Source organism: Melopsittacus undulatus, chromosome 7, assembly GCF_012275295.1.
Source record: "Melopsittacus undulatus isolate bMelUnd1 chromosome 7, bMelUnd1.mat.Z, whole genome shotgun sequence".
NCBI classification, from domain to species: Eukaryota; Metazoa; Chordata; class Aves; order Psittaciformes; family Psittaculidae; genus Melopsittacus; species Melopsittacus undulatus.
The window spans coordinates 70067286-70095151 of record NC_047533.1 but is presented as its reverse complement, the minus strand read 5'-3'; the positions used below and the strand labels follow the sequence as shown (position 1 = coordinate 70095151).

The 27866-nt window shown below is 40.8% G+C and overlaps 1 protein-coding gene and 1 long non-coding RNA gene across 4 annotated transcripts in view; one reads left to right on the top strand and one right to left on the bottom strand.

The window, feature by feature from the left end:
- The window catches only part of UGT8 (UDP glycosyltransferase 8), a 43055-nt gene extending 32850 nt beyond the window's left edge, over positions 1–10205 (bottom strand). Inside the window, exon 1 of one of the 3 annotated variants that reach the window (XM_034064879.1) lies at positions 9698–10205. The gene's annotated coding sequence lies outside the window, so the exon portion shown is untranslated. Of the gene's footprint in view, positions 1–9201; positions 9314–9697 lie in introns of those variants that run through there. The other 2 variants (XM_034064878.1, XM_034064880.1) reach the window with 2 other exon arrangements.
- A 465-nt stretch (positions 10206–10670) lies between these two features.
- LOC115946895 (uncharacterized) overlaps positions 10671–27866 on the top strand; it is a 119303-nt gene continuing 102107 nt past the window's right edge. Inside the window, exon 1 of the long non-coding RNA XR_004080907.2 lies at positions 10671–10774. This is a non-coding gene — a long non-coding RNA (uncharacterized lncRNA). The remainder of the gene's footprint in view (positions 10775–27866) is intronic.

Here is a 27866-nt window from a genome sequence, read left to right as displayed (position 1 = left end):
TGTCCTATTAAGATGAATTTATAGCAAATGACCAAGTTATAACATTTTCTGTGGCACTTTGCCCCTGGCTTTCTGAAAAAACAGCTTTAAATTAGTCCTTGGAAGTTTCGGATTGTTTCTCATAAGTATGAAGAGACTGATCAAAGACTAATACAAATAACTTTTGTAGATCTTTAATCTTTCTAGATATGAATAGCTTCTAAAGTTATAAGATTAATACATTCAACCTTTTAAACAAAGATCACTTACAAGCCATGGCAAGGTCCACATACTTTGAGATTATAGTAAATGCAGTACTAACAGCATCAGTCAAGAAGAGATTTACCTGAGAATGAAGGATGAAAGTCTAATTAAATGTTTTCATAACGTGAAGTATGTTACAACAGGGCCAAGGCACATCCCCCTTCACAGGACTTGCATTTCTAGATATTTTATGCACTAGAACTCAGCAAACATTATTCAGTTGAAAATTCAGTAAATACTTCACTAACGACACTATTATACCAGTATCCATTTTCAAAACTCAGTCCAACTAACTACATGAAACTGAATTTCATGAAGATTTTATGCCCTATGAAACACTGAGGCTCACAGACCTACCAGATAGGCACGTGAACACAATTCAAAATGCCTCAAGAATACGTTTTCATAACAGAAACCAAGAGAGCAAGTAGAGCAAGTTCTCTTCTATCCTGCTGTGAACTAGGCAATTTAAACAGGGTATTTTAAAATCCTTATCATCTATAAATCTTTTACTTTACGTAGCTGAGATAAGCATTTGCAAATACTGTCCTGTGGATTTGCACATCCACCTGTCAATGTTTTGTTAAAACCGAGTGCTACTGCAAATTCTTCTGTGAGGCTTAGCCAGAAGCACTGCATGGATCAAAAAATACCCTTTCTGCTACTGGCCTAGGTCCAAAGCAGTACAGCGAGACCACAGCAGTCTCCTAGCCCTAGCACCTCTGCAGCAGCACTGCATCCCCAGAACCAGGAGGGATGAAGGCAGAGAGATACATCAGCAGGGCAGCTCAAATTGGGCTGTGCTTACTGCATTAGGCCCTGCACCATAGAAAGTTCACCATGTATACACGTGGTGCTGCGACTGAGCTCATGTGCTGTCCTGGACCTCAGGAGGCACACTGCAGCAACCTGAGAAACAAAAAACCTTCTCCAAAACCTATGTGGCCTTCAACCAAATGCAACTTGACTCAGTGTGCAAGCGACTCATGTTCCTCTGCATTGGCGCTGTTATGCAATTCCTTCCTTGCTGCCCATGGTTACTCCACCCCCAACACCTTGGAAAAATAAATGCTGACTACATATAGTGAAAAGCCATCTATTTGAAAGCATGGCACGTATATTCCTTGTGGAGAAATTTGTCTACTTCATTCAAAACAATGCAAATATTTTTCTGACTAATTATGCATCCTCTTCACAGCTACTGTGGTTTCAGAGAAGATGCAGTATTTTGGCACCAACATACAAGGCCCTTGAGAAAGTCCCCTCAACTTCTGGAGACCTTTCCTCCAAGTACCAAGAGCTAAAAGCAATGTTTCTGAACCCGCTGCAGCTATGCTGCACCAGAAAGAAAGCAACCAGAAATACTGTTGTGGCATCAAGGGGTCAGGGTATTAACACAGAGAAGTCCATAAGCCTACACCATATTGCCTAGAGACACCAGCATTATTTAACATGTCATTCACCAGCTCACAAACTGCAGTGCTGCTCTTGCTGTGTGAGACTGCACTGCCCAGAAGAGCCCAGTAACAGAGTAACTTTCTGTAAGGTGTTTCATGCTGCAGAGTCAGGAACAACAGAAGTGCAGAAAGAAAAACTTTACCTGCAGAGAGAGGGGGGCATGAGTACCACAGCAACTGATGGAGACAAACATGTCTCCACTGAGGGGGTCAAAGCTGCCCAGGAATCCTTCCTTCTCTTTCCAAGTGGCATCAAAAAACAGGTTGAAATACTGCCTGAAAGAAGAATCAAAGACTAAAAAAGAAAAGGAAAAAAAAAACCCAACCTGACTCTGCCTGATTTTAAACCAGTTTTTAAACATCCATGACAGATTCTCCTTTGATAAAATGACTCCAAAGAAGGGGCTGGAAGAGCTTTGTTGTAGTCTTAATTTGCTGGTGCAACAAACGCAGCATAATAGTTCTATGCTACCATCATACAAGCATGAACTTTGCCTTATGAACAAGCCTCAGGATCTTAAATGACAAAAGATTTAAGCTTAAACACAGTTTAGTGGGATTTTATTTGAACTTTAGTAATTGTTGGGAGGGATGCTGCATTTTCCACTACTAGTTTCAGCTTGGTACAAGCTCTCCCTGGTCACACCATCACATGACACCTACAAGCACTGAATGAATTTCTTTGTTCGGTTTCTGACTTCATCATATAGCAAATAACTACAAGCCACACAAACAGAATCACAAAGGAAACTATAAGAGGTTTGCTTCTGCAATGGGAAACACAAGTTTAATAAAGTTAAAATACTTGATTTAATAGTGTTTTGCTCTTATTCAGCTCAAAATAACTGAATTGCTCAAGACCATATGCAGCAACAACACTCACCAACAACATTCAGCTTCTTCAGGCTGGTTTTGAAATTTACAGGTAGGGTTTTTTAAAGCTAATTATTGTCTTTGGCTTTCAGATGTGTTTCATAGCATCTGCTTCAAACTACCTCCCAGAAGAATTGTTAGGTTAAGGGTAAGACTAACTTATGTAGCAACTTTACCACATTGTTAATTCCTCAGGCACTGCTTTTAAGAGCAAAACTACATAAGAGTCAGAAGGGTTACAAATCAACTCAAAAACCTAGAAGTTGCAGACTGCTCTCCAGTAAGGGGTAAGAAAGACGGGGTTTCCAGTACCCGTATAAAGATTTTTAAATACACAGAAACTTCCTGCTAGTTTCCACAATCAGTAGTTGACTACGACTGAATTACAACTTGAGAAAGGGTCTAAAGATAGGTCTGGAGATTTTCAGAGACAACCTGAGACTTAGGTACTATCTGTTAATTTACAAATATTAAAAGAGACATAAATCAGGAGTTGCAGAAGGTCAAGATAAAGGTGATTCACAGCTCAAAAGACTACGATTCATGGGGGATGATCTGAGTGTAATATCAAAACAAATCCACAATAAACCATCCACATGCACATCAAGCGCTGGTTCCACATATGCACACTGGGCCTGTTCCTACCCACTGAAACTGCACTTCCTAAGAAATGAGATCTTCCCCCACTTCTGGAAAGCAACTAAAACTTTTTGAATACTATCACTACATAATAACAAGTATCTGATGGGGTTTTATAACAGAAACATGTTCTCTCAACTACAGCCCTGCTATAGGCTAACAAGTTATTTCACTAGTGAATAGTTTAATGCAAGATTGGCTGTTTAATACTAACTGTAGTCTGAGATGAATTTGAAGTACTCTAATCTTCTTCAGTATACTTTCACAAAAATAAGCTGGTAATAAACAAAAAATTACCAAAATATCACAAAACAGATTACTTGAAGATTCATCACTATGAATGGTTAAAGAAATATTGCAGCTTTAAGTTACACTCTTAAAACAGGCATGCTGTACACAAGATTCTCAGCTCCTGAAAGAAGAATTTACATAGTCATCAACTATCCTTGGGTGGGTTTCCATGCAAGTCTTCACAAGATTTACCCCAAGAGCTCACATTTACAAACGTCCAGGCCTCACAAGCAATGGATGCCCCAATCATTAGAATGACCTATCTAGCCATGTTACAAAAACACCCCTGAAATTTTCCACTTTAGCATTCTGGGAATAAAAACATGTAAACAAAGCTTCCCACAAGCATTTCATGCTCCATTTCTTGTGAGAGACTTCTGTGCCCAGAGACCAAACACCATACATACCAAAACACACCTCTCAAAGTTCAGCTTCTTTGAACCCAGGGACAGAACATTCTTCCACAGACCAGCAAGACTTAGTCAAGGGTCTAAATTGCAAACAAATCTTTCTCAGTATTTACAGTACACTGGCATACAAGTTTTATTTAGACTATGACAATCTTCTCCAAGCTCACTGAGGTGTATGAGGCTTAGTGGAAGAGAACCCTAGAAGAAAGCAGAAGAGATTGAGATCTTTTTTGCCTGCAAGGTATGGTGCAACAGCAAGATTCCCATGGCCTGTAGCTCACTTCAAGGAATATCAGCACAGCAGGCTTCCTGCACGAAAAACTGACCCACCTCTTACACCACAAAAGCATTTGCAGCCAACACAACCTATGGCTTACAAACAATAAACACCTTTTCAGCTAGTGGCCTGAGGACCATCAGGAACAGGCACAAGCCTGACTTGGCAACCAGACCGCAACCTGATCAAAAACAAGTTTTTAAGAAAAGTATTTCTTTCCAGTTTAGCCAATCCACCTTGTCAGATCTTCACATAAAAGCCAAATTCCCTGGTTATCAGTGTGCCATAACTGGAGGCAACGGTAATAGCAGCTGTGTGGCACTATAAGAGGTTACCAGACAGGATGGGGAACCTCTGTTCAGGACCTGGATGGAAAGGAACCACAGATAACCTGCTCTTACATTGCCAAGAGTTCTGTATTGAGTAGAAATTTGTACAAGACCTTCCAGAGACCCTTCAAGCCAACATTTCTGAATCAGTTAACTCTTTCAATCTGCCAAGGGCAACCTCTGCAGAGGCAGCGCTGCCTGCAGCACATGCTCTATCCTGAGTACTGCCAATGCCAGACCTCATCTGCAAGCTCATCACTGGCAGCAACCTTCTAGTCAAGAATGCTGCAGTCTTGACTACTGCTACCAACGCCCAAGCTTAACATCCAGCCCAAGCTTAACATCCAGCACATCCATGCTATAAAAAAAAGTACTTTTCAGCACTTGTTTGCATTATGATAAATTGGCAGAACTTGCTTCCCAAGCAAACTTGCAAAATAAACATCTAACTACTCACGTACAGTGTCTACATTCTCTAACTACTCCATTTTAAAAGCACAAAAGCACTGCATCTTATCTGAAACAAGTACCTAGGAAACTACTATGACAGCTTCCTAACAGTTATTAAAGTGAGAAGGGAGAAACCAAGTTAAGTGCTCACGTGAAAAAAAAATAATTTATTACCGAATAACCAAGAGTATGAGAAGTTTTATGTATTTGGCACAATAACTCTAATGTTGCATTCTTATTCCTACAGATATTTCATATTTCATCTGAAATATTTAATCATAGAAACAAATCATAGAATATTAGAATGGTCTGGGTTGGAAAGGACCTTAAGATCACTAGTTCCAACCCCCCTGCCATGGGCAAGGACACCTCACACTAAACCATGTCACTCAAGACTCTGTCCAACCTGGCCTTGAACACTGCCAGGGATGAAGTATTCACCACTTCTCTGGGCAACCTATGCCAGTGCCTCACCACCCTTACAGTAAAGAACTTCTTTTTTATATCTAACCTGAACTTCCCTTGTTTCAGCTTAAACCCATTACCCTTTGTCCTATCACTACTGTCCCTGATGAAGAACCTCTCTCAGGCATCCTTGTAGGCCCCCTTCAGATACTGGAAGGTTGTAGAGGACTCAGCAGAGGGTGAAGTCTCCACACAGCTTCTCTTCTCCAGGCTAAAAAGCCCAAATTTTCTCAGCCTATCTTCATATGAGAGGTGGTCCAGCCCCTGATCATCCTCATGGTTTCCTCTGGACTTGCTTCAACAGCTCCATGTCCTTCTTACATTGAGGACACTAGAACTGCAGCAAGTACTCAAAGTGGGGTCTCACAAGAGCAAAGTAGTGGGGCAGGATCACCTCCTTCAATCTGCTGGGACTAGAGAGAACATTTTCCATTAAACAAAACAAATTAATGTTAACTAAATCTGCATTCTTAACCAGTTCATAGTCAAGTGTAGCCAAGAGATTTACAACTGCATTCAGATGAGTAGATTCTCCCTCCAGGCACTGCATGTCCCAGTATGCTGCCGAGTTTGTCAGCTGCAGTAGGCCCATCAGCTGTACCTCCTGCTTCATCTCAAAGCTGCACATCTACATGTCATTTACTGTTTAGAGCAATATTCTGGCTAGGAGTCTTGTTCCTAACATAGGTTTCATTCAAAGAGATGTGCTTCTTTGTTCCCATTAATAGTGTATGCTAGAAAACACACGACTTTGCTCGGAATCAGGAAGTTTCTCATTTTAAATGTGAAATTGGGAGGACAACAATGATGTCCTGAGAAGAAAATTAAGGACACATAAGTAACAATACACGAATACCTGCCATGGTTTTTTTGAGGGTAGAACTTCACGTCTGTTGAAAGTTTTTACAATTCCTTTTTTAATCCTTTATTTTATGAACTGGTGCTCTTGCCATTACATTATAAAGCCTTATTCATTTGACTTATGTCAAGTAACTTACAAAGGAGGTGGAGGGGGGGGGTCAGAGACAAATCAAATTTACCATATGTAACTGCATATGAATAAAAATCTTCAACTGAAACCCTGAATGTCATATTTTAATGTTTGAAGTTTGTAGGACAGCTACACGCTCAATTTTTATGTGTAAGAAATATATAAAATAACTTCTTAGAGACTGGTGTAAATGCATGCATGGAAAAAATCTATAATGGAATAGAGTCTTAATTTAATTAACTCAGTCCTCCACCTTTTATGTTCACATTACTGTGTTCAGTTCTGGGAAGACATTTTGGTGCCAGAGAAAGTCCAGAGAAGGGCAATGGAGCTGAGAATGGGTTTGGAGCACAAGTCTGATGGGGAATGGCTGAGAGAACTGGGAGGGTTTAGTCTGGAGAAGAAAAGGCTCAGGGGGGACCTTACCACACGCTATAACTACCTGAAAGGAGGTTGTCATGAGGTGGGAGTCAGTCTCTTCTTCCAAGTAACAAGCAACAAGACAAGAGAAAATGGCCACAAGCTGCACCAGGGGAGGTTTAGGCTGGATATGAGGAACAATTTCTTTCCCAAAAGCGTGATCAGGCATTCGAACAGGCTGCCCAGGGCAGCGGTGCAGTCACAGACTGTGTAGATGAGACCCTCAATGATGTGGTTTAGTGATGGCCCTAGCAGTGTTGGGGCAAAAGCTGGACTTGATGACCTCTTCCAACCTAGTTGATTCTATGATTCTATTACTCTACCAGCTCCTCATAAATACACAAAGGGAACTTTCATCATTTTCTGTTTCTCACCGGAGCGTAATGGCTCATTTTCAATTCAGTTCAGAATCTGACCTAAGACTGCCCATTAACTCTTCCTTCAGCAACTAAAATGATTTTCACTTACTACTCATGTCACTTACTTTCTATGAAACTAAGCCATCAATTCAGAGTAGTAAACCAGAGTAGTAGCCCAGAGCAAGAAGGAATGCTATACCTGCTCCCTTATACACAATTATGTTCATGACAATTGTGCTACTTCAGAGAAACAAATCACATTATAACTACTTTTTGCAACTCTGAACTTTAGAAAACTTATCTACATTGTCTTCCAACATCCTTAAATCATACATGTTACCTACAGTTTATAAAAACACAAAATTTGGTGGTATTTTTTCCATTTACCATCACTACTTCTCAAACACCCAAATTGTAGCTGCAATGACTGCCAACAAACTATAACAGCTAGTAGCCATTTGTCAAGCTGAAGTTGTCACACCAGAGTATAAAACCAACCCATTGCTCCATTACCACTTCCTTAGCAAGTCAGCTGCCCTCCACTCACACAGGTAAGGAGAAGACTCTCTCAAAGCCCAGGTGACACTACTCTGCACAGAACAACGATGTACAGATTGTCTGACACCCTCCTCAAGCCCTGATTAGTTGCATAGGTTTCTCCATCCAAGTCCTGCTTCCAAAAAACCCCACTGCTTAGAGCACTCTAAGAATATAAAGTAAATGTTTACAAAGTACTCTACCATGACTCACACCTATATACATAAGACATACATGACTAAAGAAGTACATCATTTTATTTTCTTGCTTCTGGCAAAGAGTTGCTGTTGATAGCAAATATAATGCAAAAGTCAAAAACAAAATGCAAGCATTTCAGGCCAAGTACACATTTCCTGGTATTTCAACAAAAATATTTCCACAATGGCATGAAAACTGCCTGAAAGAGTCTAAGACTTTGGTATGAACTGATGAGTAGTGTTGGAAGAGCAGCCACTGCAGTGGTGTTCAGCCTAGACTGGAAGTAAAGGTTAACTGTACGCTAGGTTGTGTTGGTGCTATAAAACCAGCTCAGCTAAAATATGTAAGTGACCTTGTGTGAGAACTGCTTGGAGAAGCAGGCAGCTTCAGATGGGAGACTCAACCAAGAACATTTTAGAATCAATATCTAGAAACTGGTTAAAGTAAGGGAATTATTCCCAAAACAAAAATACTACTTTCAAGGTGTTTGCTCTAGGGAGGGGGGAGACCTGCTGCTCACCCTGGCAACTCTGATAAGCATGCTAAACAGGCTATTTTTTTGATGATTTCTTATCATTCCAGAGCTTACATGCTCCTTTTAGTACTGTCAAGTCATAAAAGAGATAGATATTAAATGGTATCTTCTAAATACCAACCTTTATTGACATATTGCTAGCAAAGTTTGTGTTTAACCGTTTTACATCTTTTTAAACCCACAGGGGAGACAAGGCACCAGTTATACCCTGCCCTTCCTTCAAAGGCAAGGAAGTTTTTACCAAAACTAAGGTAACATTCACAGAAAGCACAGCACACTCCAGAGGCGTCCCACACAAAATACAGGGAGCTCCCTCACACCAACGTCTTCAAGCTGGGTGATAAAACGTTTACTAAGGACCTACAACAACGTGTGGCTGCTCGACTTAACATCATTATGGGGCGACTGTCGGCGACAGCCCCTCCTGGCGATACCGAGGCCCAAGCGACCGGCATCTGAGGTAAAGCCGCAGCCGGTGTCCCAACACACCGCCCCCCGCCGGCTCCTTCACACCGTCAGGTAACTCCCTCACTACCGTCAACTTCCTCAAGGCGCAGCGGGCACCCTGCACCTCCCCCGGCGTCCCCGCTGCGGCACCGGAGGGCGGCCGGCCAAAGAGACCGCCTGACTACCGGTCACCCCGCACAGGTGCCTTGCCGGTACGATGAGACCCTCTACAAGCGGCTGTCGCACCCCCCCCCCCGGCCCAGCAGCAGCCCAAGCTCACCTCAGGGGAAGGCGCTTTGTCTGGCGCCCCTCAGCACCCCCGCAAGGACACGGAGCTCCCCCTCCTGCACTCTCGGTTCACGCCGTCCCCTTGCTCAGGGACACCGCATCGCCACGGCCTCCCGCTCCCCTGCGGCTGCTTTTTGATCAGTTTACAGCTCTTCCCCCTTCCCTCCTCCGCCCTGCTATTGCTCTCCCTCCTTCCTACACACACACACACCCCCTTTCCTCCAGACCCTCCGCGACGGGGTGATGCAAGGCACCCAGGGCTTCCTCTTGCGTTACGGGAGGAAAGAAAGGAGGAAGAAAAGAAAGCAGAAGGAAAGGGGGAACTCAACAAAGCATCAAGGTGAAACGAGAGCCGACCACCATCCCGCCCGGACAGGGACCCTCCGTCCCCCGCCGGCGTCGCCACTTCAGAGCGTGGCCCCGGAGCCGGGACCCTCTGGCCCTCCTTCCTGACCGTCCTCCCGCTGCCCCCGAAGGATACTCCCCACCTCCCTCACCGCTCTCCCTTCAGCGCCGTTTCTCCTCTCCTCTGCCTTTGGTAACGAGCCGAAGACCGGAGCGAGCCGCTCTCCGGCGCTCGGAGCTCCGCTGGCCGCGCTTTTCCTTCAGCCGAGTGGGCTCGGGGGCTGCGTGTCTCCGTTCGGCCCGGCCAGAGGCCCTGCTTCTACCGAAGCCCCTCCGCTGCGGCGCCGGGCCCGCCTGTCGCCTCCGCCCGGGCTCTGCTTCACCTGCTGAGGGGCTGGGCCGAGGAGAGGGCACCCTCGCTCCGTCCTCCCTCAACTTCTCATCACTTTGCCCCCGCCCCTCTCCGCTGCGCTGCCGCCCCGGCCGCCCGCATACACCGGCACTGCTGCCGTTCCCCTCAGCAGCGGTGCTGCCCTAGGGTCCCTCGGCTAGATGAGGAAAGGCTCCCCTGGCCCCTTCCCCCTTGCCGGGGCGGATTGCTGCCGTCCTGCTCCCCAGGCGCCCTCCAGCCCCATGCACCGCCTCAGCTCCCAGGACGGTGAGGAGCTCCCGGCGGAGCAGGTTCCCTATGCCCGCCTCTGTCCGCGCTCCGCCAATTAGCCTGGGCCTGGCTCCGCCAGAGGGGCAGGCCCTGCCTCCGAGAGAGCGGCTGTGGCCGCTCCCTATGGCCGGGCTCACGCCTGGCTTCGGGGGTCGTTTCCGTGCTCTACCGGAGCTGAGCACGATGTCATTCACGCCTTGAAGTGCGCTCTGTAAAGCGCGGAGGGTTGACGAGCAGCAAGCCGGTACCGTGGCTAAATCGTCATCATAGCTTGTAACCACGAGGGGTATCTCCACAGAACCGTGCCCTAATGTTGGTCCTCTTGTTTCAGTTGGCTTTGGTTAAAAAAACCCACATCCCTTTCCTTAGACCTAAGTGCAGTTGTCTAATTAGTGCTGGGTACTTGAGTGATACACCACCCTTTATTTCCTCCTTCTGCAGGAAACGGTGCTTGGGGAAGGTTGACTTAAAAGGATGTAATGCTCCTGTATTTCCAGACCTCTGTGATCTTGGGAAAGACCTACAGTAGCCTTCTAAGCCATTCGCTGAGGAAACTCAGGTACTAACAGTAATTCTTCAGTTAGTTTTGTGTGTGTGGTTTGGATGTGGGGTGGGTTTGCTTTTTGTTTTGTGTGTGTCCCATTATATAATAAAAGTGTAACTTCATAGCTGGCAGGTTATTAATAAAGTTACTTGAAAGAACAAGATTTGTCCCACTACCACACACTTTTTAAAATCTAAGTACTTGTGCTGCTTGTTTTAAGTTCAAAAGTGTTTTATGGACCTACTAAGGGAAATGCTTTTTTCATTGAACTGTAAGGAAAAAAGTTTTGGATAGCCTTACCGATTCAACGGATCGTGTTACGCCTTCAATAAAAGTGAAGCGTTAGGTTTCATTAGGCAAAACAAGAAAGTTAATGAAATGCATAATAAGAAAACTGAACGTAAGCTTTAAATTAATCTGCATTCTAGTAAAGATGGCTTGAAAAAAATATGAAACTTGACTTTCATTCAAGATAATCAAATTTATTTCAAATATAGAACTTCTCATGATATTCATTATCGAGCCTTTTAAAAGCTCGTCTGTTTCTTGTATATAAAACAAATCATGTGCCCTGTATGAGATCTAGTTAACATTAAATGAGATGTTAGGGTTTAGTGAATGATACTCAAATCCCACCAAGTAATAGTGACCTCTGGCTTTGAGGTAAGTATTGAGCTTCTAAAAATGAGGTTCTGTTCTTAAATGTCCCAGAATCAAGCATACAGAACAACTGTTGTATTGAAAGTTTTAGTTACTTCCAGGCAAAAGAAATTCTAAACTGTAATGCCAATTGAAGACTATAAGTTGGATAAATTTGGCTCCTTTGCATATCTAAAGTACCTGCTGGTAACTGTTCTAGTAAATTCCAGATAAACCAGAGCCATTCTTAGGTTCACAGTGGGCTTAAGTCTAGCTTGAACCAAATGTAGATTTTGTTCCCATTTCTCTGAGATATGTTGGAATCCCCTCCATATTTATGAGGATTGGTTTTGTTTCTTGGGTAGCAGCTTTAGTAAAGCTGTTCTTACTGTGGAATAGCAGTGCTGAAAAGTAGCAACTGGTGCAATGACCTTAGGAATTTTATTAAAATTAGAAGACCTTGGTAAAAAATTGATTTGAGAGTTTTCATGGAATGTTGTACTGAAAAATGTCTCATGGTGAAACATTTTCATACAGTGGTAGTATTTTAAATCTCATTACTGTGTATTACTTAATAGCAAGATAGCAAGGCAGGAGAGATTTTTACTTCCAGGCACTTTTTTACTCATTCCCACACCTTCTACCTCTCTGGTCAGCAAGTGAAAGTTTCCTGATTTTATTAACATTCTGCTTTCCCACTTTCCTCTCTTCAGCAGGCTGGCATGGGTCAGATCATTTTGGTGAAAATTAGTGTATTCAAAGTTAGTGATTACATTGCAGTGTGATGCAGTGATCTTTCTTTGGTGCAAATATTTCAACTCAAACTACATGGTATTGTACCATCTTTACCTGTAATGGTTACATGCTATTGCAAAATTGTTTGTATTTCAAACTCCAGGTATGCATATAAATTTGTATTTAAAAATTCTGGTTTTATTTCAAATATGACCTTTTTTTCATTTGAGGGTAATACTGATATATATGGTATCTAATGTTACCATAGCACCTGTTCTCTGAGAGACTGGCTTTTGGATTGGAAGAGTATCTTCAAACATTAACACTTTGTGTTCAAATAGTTTACTATTTCCTGAGCTAATCTTGTAATGATTTTCTTTTCTTTGACCACCTCACACTAAACTGTGCCACCCAAGGCTCTGTCCAACCTTCCCTTGAATACCACCAGGGGTGGAGAATTCACAAGCTCCCTGGGCAACCCATTCCAGTGCCTCACTACCCTAACAGTAAAGAATTTCTTCCTTATATCCAATCTAAACTTCCTCTGTTTAAGTTTTAACCAGTTACCCCTTGTCCTGTCATTACAGTCCCTAATGAAGAGTCCATCCCCAGCACCACTATAGTCCCCTTTCAGATACTGGAAGGCTGCTATGAGGTCTCCATGCAGCCTTCTCTTCTCCAGGCTGAACAGCCCCAACTTTCTCAGCCTATCTTCATATGGGAGGTGCTCCAGCCCCTGATCAGGCTCATGGCCTCCTCTGGACTTGTTCTAGCAGCTCCATGTCCTTTTTATGTTGAGGACACCAGAACTGCACACAATACTCCAAGTAAGGTCTCAAGAGAGCAAAGGGACAGGATCACCTCCTTTGACCTGCTGGTCATGCTCCTTTTGATGCAACCCAGGATACGGTTGGTTTCTGGGCTGTGAGCACACACTGAAGCTGGCTCATGTTCATTTTCTCATTGACCAACACCCCCAAGTCCTTCTCTGCAGGGCTGCTCTGAATTTCCTTTTTGCCCACCTGTAGCTGTGCCTGGGATTGCTCTGACCCAGGTGTAGGATCTTGCACTTGTCATGGTTAAACTTCATGAGGTTGGCATCAACCCACCTCACAAGCGTGTCAAGGTCCCTCTGGATGGCATTCCTTCCCTCCGGTGTATCAACCGAACCACACAGCTTGGTGTCATTGGCAAACTTGCTGAGGGAGCACTCAATCCCACTGTCCATGTCACCGACAAAGCTGTTGAACAAGACCGATCCCAACACTGATCCCTGAAGGACACCACTCGTTACTGGTCTCCAGTCGGACATTGAACCGTTGACCACAACTCTTTGCATGCAGCCATCCAGCCAGTTCTTTATCCACCAAGTGCTCCACCTATCAAACTGATGTCTCTCCAATTTAGAGACAAGGATGTCATGTGGGACAGTGCCGAACGCTTTGCACAAGTCCAGGTAGATGATGTCAACTGCTCCACCCCTGTCCATCAGTTCTGTAGCCCCATCATAGAAGGCCACCAAATTGGTCAGGCAGGATTTCCCCCTAGTGAAGCCCTGCTGCTGTCACCAAGCACCTTGTTTTTTTCACGTGCCCTTGCATGACTTCCAGGAGAATCTGCTCCCAGATGTTGCCAGGCACAGAGGTGAGACTGACTGGTCTGTAATTCCCTGGGTCATCCATTTTCCCCTTCTTGGAAATGGGGGTTATATTTCCCTTTTTCCAGGAACTTCACCTGACTGCCATGATTTTTCAAATGTGATGGACAGTGGCTTAGGAACTTCATTCACCAGCTCCTTCAGGACCCACAGGTGAATTTCATCAGGTTCCATGGACTTGTGTATGTTCAGGTTCTTAAGATGGTCTTGAACCAGATCCTCTCCTGCAGTGGGCCTAGGGTCTTCATGCTCACAGTCCCTGCATCTGCCTTCCAAGACTTGGGTGGTATCGTCAGAGCCTTTGCCAGTGAAGACCAAGGCAAAGAAATCATTCAGAACCTCAGCCTTCTCCAAGCCCTGTGTAGCCAGTTCTCCCAAAAGCTTCTGGAGGGGGCCTACGTTGTCCCTAGTCTGTCTTTTAATTGCTACGTACCTATAAAATTCCTTCCTATTATCCTTAACATCCCTAGCCAAGTTTAATTCTAACTGGTCCTTGGCTTTCCTAACCCGGTTCCTAGCTTCCCATACAACATCCCTGTATTCTTCCCAGGCCACCTGTCCTTGCTTCCACCTTTTATATGCCTCTTTTTTCCTTCTAATTTTCCTCAGCAGCTCCTTATCCATCCAAGCAGGTCTCCTGGCCCTCCTGCTGCACTTCCTTCTAGTTGGAATGCAACACTCCTGAGCTTGTAGCAGGTGATCCTTGAATATCAACCAACAGTCTTGGGCCCCCTTGCCCTCTAGGGCTATATCCCTTGGAACCTTACTAAGCAGATTCCTGAAGAGGCCAAAGTCTGCTCTCTTGAAGTCCAGGGCAGTGAGCTTGCTGCACACTCTTCTCACTGACCTGAGGATCTCAAATTCGACCATCTCATGATCACTGCACTCAAGGCTGCCCTGGAGCGTCACATTTCCAATGAGCCCTTCCCTGTTGGTGAGCACGAGGTCAAGCAGGGCACCTCTCCTTGTCAGCTCCTCTATTGCTTGCAGAAGGAAGTTGTCTTCCACACAATCGAGGAACCTCCTGGATTGCTTGTGCCAGGTTGTACCATCGCTGCAACAGATGTCAGGGTGGTTGAAGTCCCCCATGAGATCAAGGTCCTGCGAGCATGAGGCTGTTCCTATTTGTCTGTAGAGTCCTTCATCCACAGATTCCTCATGGTCAGGCAGTCTGTAACATCCCCACAGTAATGTCTCCCATCTCTGTTCTTACTTTAACCCTGACCCACAAACTCTCTGTTGACTGCTCACCTGTCCCCAGACAGAGTTCCATACTCCCCAACCTATCCCTAACATAAATAACAACTCCTCCTCTCTGTCTGCCAGGCCTGTCTTTTCTAAAAAGCCTGTAACCTTCCATTCCAACACTCCAGTCACAGGAGCCATCCCACCATGTTTCTGTAATGCCTATTATATCATACAACCGTAGATGTGCACACACATCTAATTCCTCCTGTTTGTTCCCCATTCTAAGGGCATTTGTATAGAGGCATCTGAGCCGAGCTCCAAATGAAGCTGGCTCATTGGCTGGAGGGGCTGGAATATCTCTACATTGCTCCAAGCATTTATTATAGGTGCTGGCAACTGACTGGGTGTGTTGGGATGGAATGATGCCCCCCTCCCCCAACACATCTAGTTTAAATCATCCTTGACCAGTCTGGCAAGCCTCCTACCAATATGGAGATAAAGTGCAGTTGGGGGTGAAGCCTTCAAATGTTCCCTATCACAATAATTTTCCAAAAGAATTGAAACCAGAATTATTAACTTGTGTGATGTAGTTATTAGTTTGTAATACCAAGTTTCAACTTGTCACAGTTTAACATCTCTCAGAAACACTAGGCAGACCTGGAGACTCAGTGTCTTGGCAGATAAAGTAGTATTTACTCTGGAATATCAGTGTCTTGTACGTGACAGCCCCAATCTTTCATTGCCTTTTTATTTTGATAAACAATATAGTGATGTTCATATACTTCATCATTGAAGAGAAGCAAGTAACCTGTAGATTGTTTTCAGAACAAAAAGTGTGCTTAATACACACTTGATTTGCTTTTTTTTTCTGTGTTTAACTCTTTGTTCTATTTGTTACTTACATACTTACAGCTATCAGCAGTAAATACAAGGTATCAATTATTAATTGTGCTATTATTATAGATCTAAGGTATAAGGTATATAGCACAATACTGAAACACGGAATTCTTGTAAATTCCAAAACATAACACAGAAATTCTGCATTGCAAAAATTCCAGAATCTTGGAATTCAAAATTGCAATATGGAAATTAGATTAAAATTAATTAATAAAAAGTCCCAATATGCTATAAATATGATGCATTTTTAAATTTTATTAACATTTTACAGGGCTCATGAACACTTCAGAAGTGTTTTTTAATAACCTGTTACTATTGTCCAAAGGGGCACCCTCCTATTATTTTTCTAGAGAGGAATTTATCTCAGTTGCTTTGAAGTTAGATGCCAATGTCATTGAAGTTATTTTTACTAAGGAACAAGAAATGCATCTTGACATTAATTGTTTCTCTGAGGGATTTAGAACTTGATTCTGTTGGATAAAGGCAAAATCGCAGCAGCTGCAGAGCACTGTTTCCTTTTGTGCTTTCTTCCCACTAGAGTTTTTATCATACTCGTAAGAATCTAGGAATATTACATTGTTAATTACAGATATATGTTCCTTCAAATTTGGTTTATTGGACTGAACAATGGATGCAAGTTAAATAGACATTTCTGTAGTTTACTCCTGGTTTGTTTGGGTCTGTTGGCAAAAGAGAGCAAAATTTCTCCAGTACATTTCTAGATCATGATGATTCACATACAGTTCCTTAAGTGGTTATTTTTCCTACTACCTTGACTGTTTTGACTACTGTGCATATACCTCAAGACTAGAAGCATAACCTAAGATGGTGTTGGGTCATTTTGCTTGTTAATTGGTATGAGATCATAAGCAGCTAAACTAACTCATTTAAATAAGAGTTTTAGTTCTGTTGCCTTACCAACATGCCAGATGGAACTAAGAATCTGCAATGTATCCCCTAATTTAACTGCAGTGTTACCAGACAGCCATCTCTTCTAGATCTGCTTGCCATGTCTTGTAACCTTGTTCACAGATCCCCATGAACACAAGAAAGGTGTACCTCCATATATTAACAATAAGAAAACAAAAAAAAAGTCTTTAGATTTTGCAACTACAGTCTCATTTACAGGACTCTGTTTAAATTGGTACAAAACTGACAAGAAATCCCTCAATTTATGAGTTTGTATGCTCTGTAGTAGTGAGCTCTCAGCACAAGAAATACCATATGGACAAAGTTCCCCTAAGCCACTATTCTGCTTCTGACAATGGGAAAAAAATACCCTTCAGAGACAATGCAGTCACTTCTTATAATCAGTTCCCCTATACTCACCCAAGATGTATAGTTACTGTATTTGGGTAGTTACAGGATAAAGCCCTACCTTTAATGATGACTTCCTGCCCACAAAGCTGCTCACTCCCTTTTGACTCTGCTGCTGAGAAAGTCTGCCTCTGTAATTTCTGTAGTAATAAAAGAAATAAAGGTAAGCTGCTTTTCCAGAAGAGCTTGGAAAATTCAGCTCTTGAAAATTAATCTATGTTTGAGCATTTTAAAGTCTTAAGATAGTATAGATGTTAGGTTGACTCTAATAAACATGCAAGAAGTGCTAGGTGTGGTGTAGATATTTATTGATTAAGGGTTTATGTTACCTTTTCTGGTGGCTTTTTGTTAATTTGTTTGTTCTATCTTACCTATGATTCCCTGAAGTCAGTTCCAAACCTGTGCACGTCTTATATTGTTCTCAATTTCTAATACTGTTCTTCTGGCTTTGCACATTTTGTCACTTCTTGAATTGTGTAATAAGCACTTCCTTGTCATGCTGTTGACGGTAAATGTACAAATAGCAAGGTGGATATTTCTGTTCACATTTTGACAAAAATGTTTTCAATTTCAGTGGAAAAGTCAGTAAGTATGCAAAAAAATCTGCCCATGAAAACCCATGCAAAATGTTGTATTTATTATTATTGTTTTCACCCATAAACCGCTCTTTTCAGTTACGTTTTCTTTAATACTTTGGGGGTTGAAATTAGAACTGAAAAGACATTGCTATAATTAGATGGAGGTTCAACTGCCACATGATTGTTACATCTCTGACCCAACCTGTGTTGTATAAACACACAAACCACCTGTGTGGATTTAACTTCATGAAAAGATTATGGGTTTAGTTACAATTATTACTTTTTCATCTACAAATGTAGTCTAGTTTTTGACAGCTTCTAAATAGTGTACAAATAATGCCATTCATAGCTATCCTTTGTAAAAGAGAGGCTACAGTTCTATCTCCTCAAGATTGAAGAAGACAACATTTAACAGATATTGTTGATAGTCTTTTGTCATTTAATGTATCAGAAGTTGGTTATCTGATATGGCTTGCTTAATTTGGTTAGTTTGTTAGACATGAAGAAGCAATTACAAAATGCTACTACAGTAAAGTCTTATTTAAGAAGGAAAAAAGAAATATTTTTTAAATACTTAGCAAAGCTTGGGGCTAGTACTAGTTTTATACCTAACCAGTGCAAGATTCTTTATGAGAGCCAACCAGCGCTCTTCTGGCCCATTTTATCTACATGTTCTAACAAATACTGAGTTCAAAATCTAACTGCAGAGAGTAAATCCAACAAGATGCCTGAATGTAATTTGTTTTTATATTTCCTTGATAAGTGACATTAGAAACTACCGATTAGCCTTGCAGATACAGTTATAACTTAAGCCATACATGATGGGAAACTGGTTAATGCAATTTTCCTGTATAAACAGAAAGGTTAGTGGATGACTGTAAATAAGGTCATTAATAGTGCTTGGATACTCCACTAAAAAACATTGGTGTTTGACTGAAAGGGGAAGGACGGGGGGGGAGAACAAAGCAAACAAATGCATTACTCCAACAGTATCTTATTATATTTGGTTCTTGCAACATTTTTCATTAATAAGTGAGGTCTTAACCACACTAAAAGAAAAAATAAAACACGAAGCCAAGAGAGCTCTGTGCATCGTGTTTGTTCTTCTTACCTCATCCAAAAGGCAAGAGTAATGAATAGAGCTAGCACATTGAACCTCAACAGAGACTCAAGGAAGTAGTTAATTTAACTGAGATCTAGCTGTCCATTAGATAACTGGGATCATTGACAGGGGCGTGGTGAGTGTATCTGTCTGTGTGTGTTCAGTTCTCTGTTTTACAAATGGTTATTAAAAGAGTATTCATAACCTTAATTGTAGAGTGGCAAAAGTTTGACAAAACAGTTACTAATCTCTTTTAAAGGGAGTTCCTCTTTTCCTGTTTCATGTAGGTGGATAGTTTTCTTTTTTCCTTCTTTCTTTTTGGTGGGGTTTTGGCTTTTTTTATCCTCTCCTCTTGTCAGAGGTAAGATGAATAGGCCATTTAGGCTCAGTGTTGTTGTGTCTTTGTAGTCAAGAGGACACTAAACATAATCTGAAAACATTTGCTAAGCAGCATTAAGAGTCTCTAGCAAACAATTCATGTCCATCCTTCCTTCAACATCTGAAGATGTGTTTTCTGTCTCCTTGGGTGGTGCTCTAGATGCATGTTTATAAGCTTTAAATAACTAATAATGTATAATAATTTATAATTTATAAGCTTTAAATAAACTAATATTGTCTGTAATCTTTTTTGAGTTTTCCATTTATCATTAAAGTACTCTGGTTTTAAGATGAGCTTGGTAAGTCTATGAAAGACATTGTAGGACACAGAGTTCCTGTAATAGTAGGATAGCAGATTCAACCCCAAAGGAGGTCCCTTTGAATGGTAAATTGCTGATTAAAGGCTTGTGGGACCTGAGAGAAGAGGAGAGGGGAAATAAAAAGAAAAACAACCCAAACCCAAAAAAACCCCAAATCACAAAATAAACCCCACAGGGCTCTTTAGCCTTCTTTTTAGGACATTTGTAAGGGATACAGGGCAAAGATCCTGAGCTGAAGCTCCAGTGCTAGGTGACTGTTTAATGTAAACACACTGCTTTGCTTGTATACAAAGCTAGGAGAGGTAGGGGAGGTAATCTCCAGCAGCTTATAGGAAATAGCAGCGTAACAGCACGATTAATCAAAACTGGTAAACTAATAAATGTATGGCCACTGATGCAAGTCCATAGAACATGGAGAGAATATGGTGTTTGAGAGGTGTTGAGCCTATCTCAACAGCTCTGCAGTGCTTTGGTACGTGAGTAAATTCTAGTATTAAATTCCTTTTGACAGCTGTGGCCTTCACTAGCAATGCCTGTTAATCTTGTTACAAATCTTGCGTTGGGTGTGATGGGAAGCATGCCAAAATTGCTCTATGTACCTACCACATACCAAGGAGTTGTTTCTCTCTGGGTAGCCACATCCTCATGCCAGATACTCCAAACAAGTTCCTCTTTTGTGTATCTTTGTGTTTCATCATGCAAACATGAGGATACACTCTTAAAATGGGGTACTGAAATCATCACAATCCACCATTTTAAAAATGGGAGGACATGTTCGTGTTTCATTTTGGGAAGTAATCTTTCCAGCAAGTTATTTCCTTTTGTTCTTCAGCTTCTACAGTGATGAGTATCTTCACAGAATTTCCTTGTCCTTAGTTCATCTGTGTGCATGCCTTGAGAACTATTTGCCATCTTTCTTGCTTTTAAATAGCCCTGGTAATAGCAACATGCTGTTAAACTCCCTTCTGAATGCTGCAGAAGCCTTTTGTTTAATCTTTCACCAAACATCAGTTTCTCTTTCTTTGTGCTCAAGTGTGTTACTCTTCTTGCATAAGAAATGCATCCATACTTTGCAATTCCACCATCAAAAACTGTTCTAGAGACCACTGTAGGTACTAGAAATCAGTTGATGTTTTCCTTTTCTGCACCAATGACAGACTTACTATTTTTATTTCAGGCCAAAGGTCTCAAATGAGCACATATATTTGTCCATGGATTTTTAATGAATATCACATGCACTAACCTTTGAACTTTTCATGCATTTAATCTTGTTGATGTAATTCTGAACAGCATGTCTAAAGGCAGTAAAAGTCTTATTTTATTTAAGACTATTAAATAGAACAAGGTAGTAATTTTTAAACAAGTATAATATGTCACTGATGCTGATATTTTACACAAACTAATTGTACAAAATTGATTTTAAGCAATTGCAGAAAATAACTATTATTTTGTATTTTATTTCTCCTTTTAAAATAAGTGTTTTGTCTGCTTTTATTTTCCATGTATCTTATCTTCCTTTGTCCTTCTGGAAGGAAAATCTGCCTTGTATTAATCCTCTCAGTTTATTTTCTTTCAATTGTCTTTCCATTAATACATTCCCAAATGTCATTGTCTAGATATGGAACAGTATACTTTGTACCTATGACCTATGAAGAATTTCATAAATCACTTAATAAACATGACTCTACATTTCCTGCAGTGATTAATAGTTAAGGTTTTCTTCAAATGGCAGTTATTTTCCTATAACTTCACACTTAAACACTGTTGTAATCACATAATCAACAATCCTAGCCAGATGCTGTGGCTAAATTACCTTAATTTTTTCTTTTGGTAAACTGCTAGAACATTGCATTTTATATCCTTTCTTTTTTGTCATCTCAAGAAGTCACAAGCATACATTTTCTGTTCCTTCCTTAGAGAATAAGATTATCTAGATGTACTAATTTGAATGCACTGAAGGCTTACATTTTCAATGGGAAGTCTTTCAAGATCTAGAACCAGACCTGAGCACTATTTTCTTTTGCTTGGAATGAAAAGAGGAACAAGAGAAGAATTCATTTTCCACCCCATACAGGCATCTCTGCTTAGGAACAGTCTATTATTATGTAACCCCTTCTGTGCTTATGAACTATCAGGGAAATCAACATTGGACAGGAATAGTAGCATGGATAGGTACTTGCCAACAGAGACGTGTTGGCCCTAACTTGTGATGCAGCCACACCATTTCTTGGTACAGAAATCTTCCAGCTCCTCTGCCCTGTGTTGATGCTATATAATGGTATGTTTCCTGTGGTTTCCCCCTCATATGAATGCACTTATTTTGCAGGACCTTGTCCTTTGGTGAACCTTCAGTGATTTAGTTGAAGCTATTAAGTGTCTCTCACAGTGTGCATTTGTATTAAAGCCCTCTTGGGAACCTTGAATGATATATTGAATGTTTCACTAAGGGAAATTGAATCTACTTAGTTTTATTCCAATACTTTGTTACATATATGCAAGAGGATCATAATGCTTGGAGCAGTGACCTGTTACATTTTCATTTGTCCCATTACCTTATTAATCTAATATGAATGACTGAACAGTAGCCAATCAAAAGTGTATGTTTAGGGAAGAACAAACTGTCATTCAACGACTAATCTCTCCTTTTCCTCTGTAGTACTACCAGCAATTTTAAAGGTTGGTTCTTTTATTGGTAAGGTATAGCAAAGCTGAATCACTTTGCAGATAATGTATTTTTTCCTTTCTCACGAGTTGTTATGGGTTTACTTTCCTTGAGATTTTTGGGTTTCTGTGCTGTGAATGGAGAAATGTACCAAAATCCATTACAGAATTGTCACATCTGGATTGGAGTATTTGGAAGTCCTATTGCAGAGGAGGTGGTTTGAGGGATGGAATTAGAAAAAGATGAAAGGCAGAACTGGTGATTGCTAGGCACTGATTGATTAGGATTAGGCATTGCTAGTAGCAGGGCATGACCAGAAGTGAAATAGAGGTGAGGCAGAAGGAAAGAGCCAACTGGAATTATTGTGTGGTGGGCAAATGGTCACAGAAATCACTGTATACATGTTAACAGACTTGGGCTTTCATGGATCTAAGTCACAGCAAAGCAGGTAACTATTTTGGGGTTGGGTTTGGTTTTTTTTAACAGTAATTTGTTTGTGTACAAGACGAGTAAAAAAGAAATTACAAATATTGCCAGGATGGTGTCATGTAAACCATTGAGTTGCATTTCTCTAGAGTAGAGGGGGAAAATTGTTGGCAGAAAGGGGATGTGTCGTTTGCTTTTCACCCCATGCTTTGAATAATGAAATATTTATCCCATCAGAGAAGAAAAGCTGAAACAATCGAGCTGTGTTTATAGAAAAATGGTCACTTGTCCAGACTCTGATTTTTGGTTCATCAGTACCTCTTTGTGAGAGGTACATCCCTCAAATATGCCATTGTTTCAAATGGAATGCATCCGGGGCGTATAGTGCAAGGAGTCCCAGTTGAACAGGCTTAAACAAACAGTAAGACTGTGCAAAAGCTGAAATTAAAATGTGTATATTTTTTTCTGTGCCCTGTTCTATTCATTACCTGATAAAAGCACTAGATGAAGCAATACGACTTGAAGCTTCCAACCAGCTGAGTTCTATATCTGCACAGCAATGTTAGATGGTTATTAAAAACATTATTGCTGCTTCATTCCAAAAGCAGTTGCCCATCTTTTCATACTGTTGGTTTGATGAGGTTCTAAATGATGAAAATAACCAGCAAATCTCTCTTAACTGTTCACACGCACAAATGTCAGCTTTTCCCTTTGGTTTCCGAGACTGCTCAGCACGATGACCCAGTGTTAGAATATGACAGATGGTAACTAAGATGGCTTGAGGTCACTTTCAGTGGAATACATCCACTTGCTGAGTGACTGCACTAGTTTATTTTCTTCTCTTCATGCCCTGGTATTGATTGTTGGAAGCAATTAAGATCTAGGAATATTTATTAATACTTTGTGGTTCATTGGGCCCCTGTTGTGATGACAGTGTGTGTTAAGGCTTCCTTTCTCTGTCACAAAACCCCATTGTGGCCGCGCTGTTGCTTTGTCATAGCAGAAACTTAGGTTTAGTAGTTTAATGGTGTATGGGATGTGCATCTAGTTTGTACTTTCTTCTCTGCATAATGGCACGTTGACCTTGGCTGGTATTTAGACTTTTGTTGATTCTTTTTGAAAGCACCATCTAGTGGTAAAAACTCGCAAGGAGATAAAGGAGTTAGGGTTCTGTGTCTGCTTCACTACTTGCTTTTTGTGATAAATGTGTCTGTTCTGGTTTTCCTTTGCTGAAAATAACGCTCAGGAACATTTCCTCAGATTGCTCTCCAGCCTAGTTCACACTTGGAAACTAACTGGCTGCATTACAGAGGACAGCTTCTGTTTTGTCAACTGTTTGGATTTTTTGAGTGACTTAGGTGTTTTTTTTTGGTACAATGAAATAGTAAATAGGACAAAAGGATATTGTGATCTCCACTGTAAAGAGATACAACTCAGAAGGATGGCTTTCAAGGAACAATGTTTGCACAGTTGAGAAGCAGGATGTGGAACAAGGAAAGTTTGGGAGAGATGGCTTCTGCCACCTATTGTGAAAGCAACAAGTGCTATAGGATAGAAGGATAGAAATAACTAAGAACCAGGAAGTAAGGAACTATGTGAATAATAAATTATGGAATATATGAATGTGAAGTCAGGGCATTAAAAACAGCTGAATACAAGGGTGCTTATGTGTGGAGAGTTCATAGGGAAGCCAGGACAAGCCATCAAATAATTTGTCATATTGTATCCATATGACAGCCTGGTTTCAACAGTATTAACATCATTATGTCTGCACAAATAATTTATTTATTCTGGTTACTGAACAAAACTCAAATACATGCAGCCCCATGAAATGAGCAATAGTATTTTTGGCCACTTAAATACAAAAAAAAATAGGGGGTTCCTAACAAAAGAAATGTTTATGAACAGCTAAATTTCATTGTCATTAACAACCACAATGATGAACAGATGGGGTTACCCCTTGCTGTCTTGCCTGGACCAGGTACTTCCTCTGACTAATGGGTGATTGAATCTCTTTCTCCCTCCCAGGATAACACTACCTTCTCATTGTCACCATATTATGGAGTACCAGAGGTTCATTAAAAATATCAAGGAAAAAATGTTTTCTGATGATCAGCAAGTATGCCAATACATAAGTGCAACATCTTAGCAGATAAATCATGACAGGCTTGTCCTACAGTATGGTATGAGCTGCTTATTTTAGCATTTGGAGAGGAAAATGTGAGCTTGAGCTTCTTTAAATAGAAAGGGGTTTGAAATCCTGTCTATTTTAGTTTTGTACTCTGCACACAGTATGCTTAAAATGTAGGGAGCCAACAACCCTCAGTTTAATGCTTAACTATCACTGCTCTTTGTTACAACATGGTATGACATGAAGATACATATATATATGTTAACTTACACATAGGATTCATTATTAGCATAAGGACTTCACTGAGTTCTGACATAATACTTTAAAGTTATGTTGAGGTATATATATATATCCAGGCACTGATGTGAGAGAGAGCTGTAGATGCCTCCTTTGGTTTGAGTAAGGCACAGTGGTGCACTTTCTCTTACTACCTATTTTCAAGGCATGTAACATTACTAAGAGGCCAGTTTCTATCTGCTGCAGGACAAGATCTCATATATGTTTCCTTCAGTCATAAAAGAGGGTGTATCCTCACAGCATGAAACTTTGAGCTATCACCAGATCTTAATTCTTGGCTTAGCCATCAGAAAAGATCACTCCTTTCTTGCTGGAACAGATGGGACAGAGGCGAAAGGTCCTTGAATGAGTAAGGTCAAGTCAGCAAAGCAGATAATGAAACAGTGTCTTTACAATGTGTGAGAAGTAAGGACATGATACTGATAGTGACTCAAAGTCTTTTGTAACCCATGATGCTCTTGTGTTGATTAGAAATAACCCTCAAAAACTTGGTTCCAAATTATAATTAGGTGCGAATTAGCACACAAACTTTAAGGCATCTCTGTGACAGTGGGTGAGTATAATGATTAATGTTGTAATTGTGTAGTGAGCTGCAGCTGTGCATTGTGGACACTTGCTGAAATGCTGTTAATTTGGGTATTAAGCACACATGAAACTGAACTTCTGCCACCTGTGATTTCTAATGTATAATACGTGGTTATAGCTTATGGTGATCAAACCATCAGTGTGGAGTTGAGCAAGTAGTGCAAACAATAACAAAGCATTGCTGTCTGTCTCTCAAGTGTCAGTGATGAGACTGTTGCACAGCAAGCACCCTGCTTCTTCTTAGCTGGAAACATTTGCAGACAGTAGTACTCCTTTCTCTTCTGTGCCTAGCGAGTTGGAGGTGGTGCCCAGCACAATTAAATACAATCAGAGTTAGGGGCACCCAAACAAGACTCTGCATAATAGTAGTTTACTGCCCTGTAAAAATGATGTTGCAAGTTTTGCTAGGACACTAAACTTTCTAAGTGCAGGAAATGGAAATTTAACTCTTGCATTATTGATCATTAACGTGGTTTGTCTCATTTTAGTTTTTTATTAAAGACTGTGTGTCAAAACAGACAAAGACTCTTGGACTAAGATCTTTAAAGCTCCTTACCACAGAGAAAAAACCTGTAAATCTTCTGGGCCTAGGCTGTAGTTGTGTGAATGAATGTATGTGCTCAGTTTGCCCTCTGGCAGTCAGATAAATTGTTATTCATAGAATCATAGATTCTATGGTTTTATGCTGTATTGACTTCAAAGTTTTACTATGTAGTTTCATTCTAAGCAGCCTCTAAAGCAGCAGTAACAGACAAGAATATATATATATATTCATTGGAGTTTGGCATCTATCCAATCTATCAGGTCTTTCCTGGATAGCAATGGAATGGAGAGAAGAAGGCTTCATTATGAACCTGAAATGTTTGTCCTCTGTCTAGTACAGAAGGTTTGTCACTTCCAGTTATGGACTGACAGTAGCATCACACTTCTTGTGAAACAACACAAGAAGGGTATTAAAAAGCCTTTCACTCCTGGTGTAGCTCTGTAGAAAAAATAGTGGCCATAAAGTCTCTTGAAATTTGGCAAATTAATACTGTATGTTTATTGTGTGTATTGTAGACACTTCCTTCCTTGCAGTAGTTTTAGAAAGAGAACTCTGAAACGGATTTATGGATGTAAGACTATACATTACAGTGTTTTCAGCATGTCATTCTCCAGTTAAGTTGTAGGTCTGTGGTTATTATGCCTTTGGCATGATATGCTTGCATGTGTTTATGTATATACACATTTACAAGTTTTTTTATGATTTTTCACATTTTTTCCAGACTCACTTTAGTTACAGTTGTTGGTCATATCTTGGTATAAATAAGGAAAATATCTTCATCTGTTCTTCTCCTTAAGAAAGATAAGATGGGAGGGCAACACTGTGGGATACATTTACAGAAACCTATTAAGTAGAACTCTCAAATGCTAAGCATTGTCAAGGAGGGGGGTTTCCATCCCGGTGCTATTTTCTCTTTCTTTTATACTCAAGATATCTGTGCCACTTGCTTTTTATTTATTCTGCTTTTTTCTTTACTGTTCTTGCAGTTCTACCCATCTTGCTTTTACTTGATTCTATTTTAACTTTTCTACTTATGATTCCTCTGTCAGATGCAAATTATAGCTAATTCAGATATGTAAGTATGATACATGTATATATATTTAAGAAGGAATTCTTAACTGAGAGGTGATCCAAATATATAGTCTTTCTCCCCCCTTCATTCTGAAATTCTAGTGAAATTAGGGTGACAATTTAAGCATAGAACCATGAAACTGACGGGGACTTTTTCTTTCTGAGATACCCAAATGACTTCAGTAGGCCTTAAGTACAGGCTTAACTCTGGCTCTCTGCACAAGGACAAACTCACTTATCATTCATAGTTTTAAACATTAGCTCTTACACTTGACAGAGGAAGGAAAGAGTTGTTATGTGATACTGTGTAAGGAATCTTACAGTAACAAGCTCATGTGATGTGAGCCATGCTGAGCATTCAAATTTCCTGTACGGTTTTGAAGGATATCAGTCTCTGGGTACCACATAACTTTCTTTGGGTTTTAAATAACCCTCCAAGTCATTTAGTCTGCCAGTCATCTGTATAGAAAAACTAACTTCAAATCCCAAGAAGAGATCTGAACAAATACTGTAATTCTCTTTATTAATGGTATAGCAACAAATGCTTGGTAAAGGCAATTCTCTTTCATGATCTTCATGC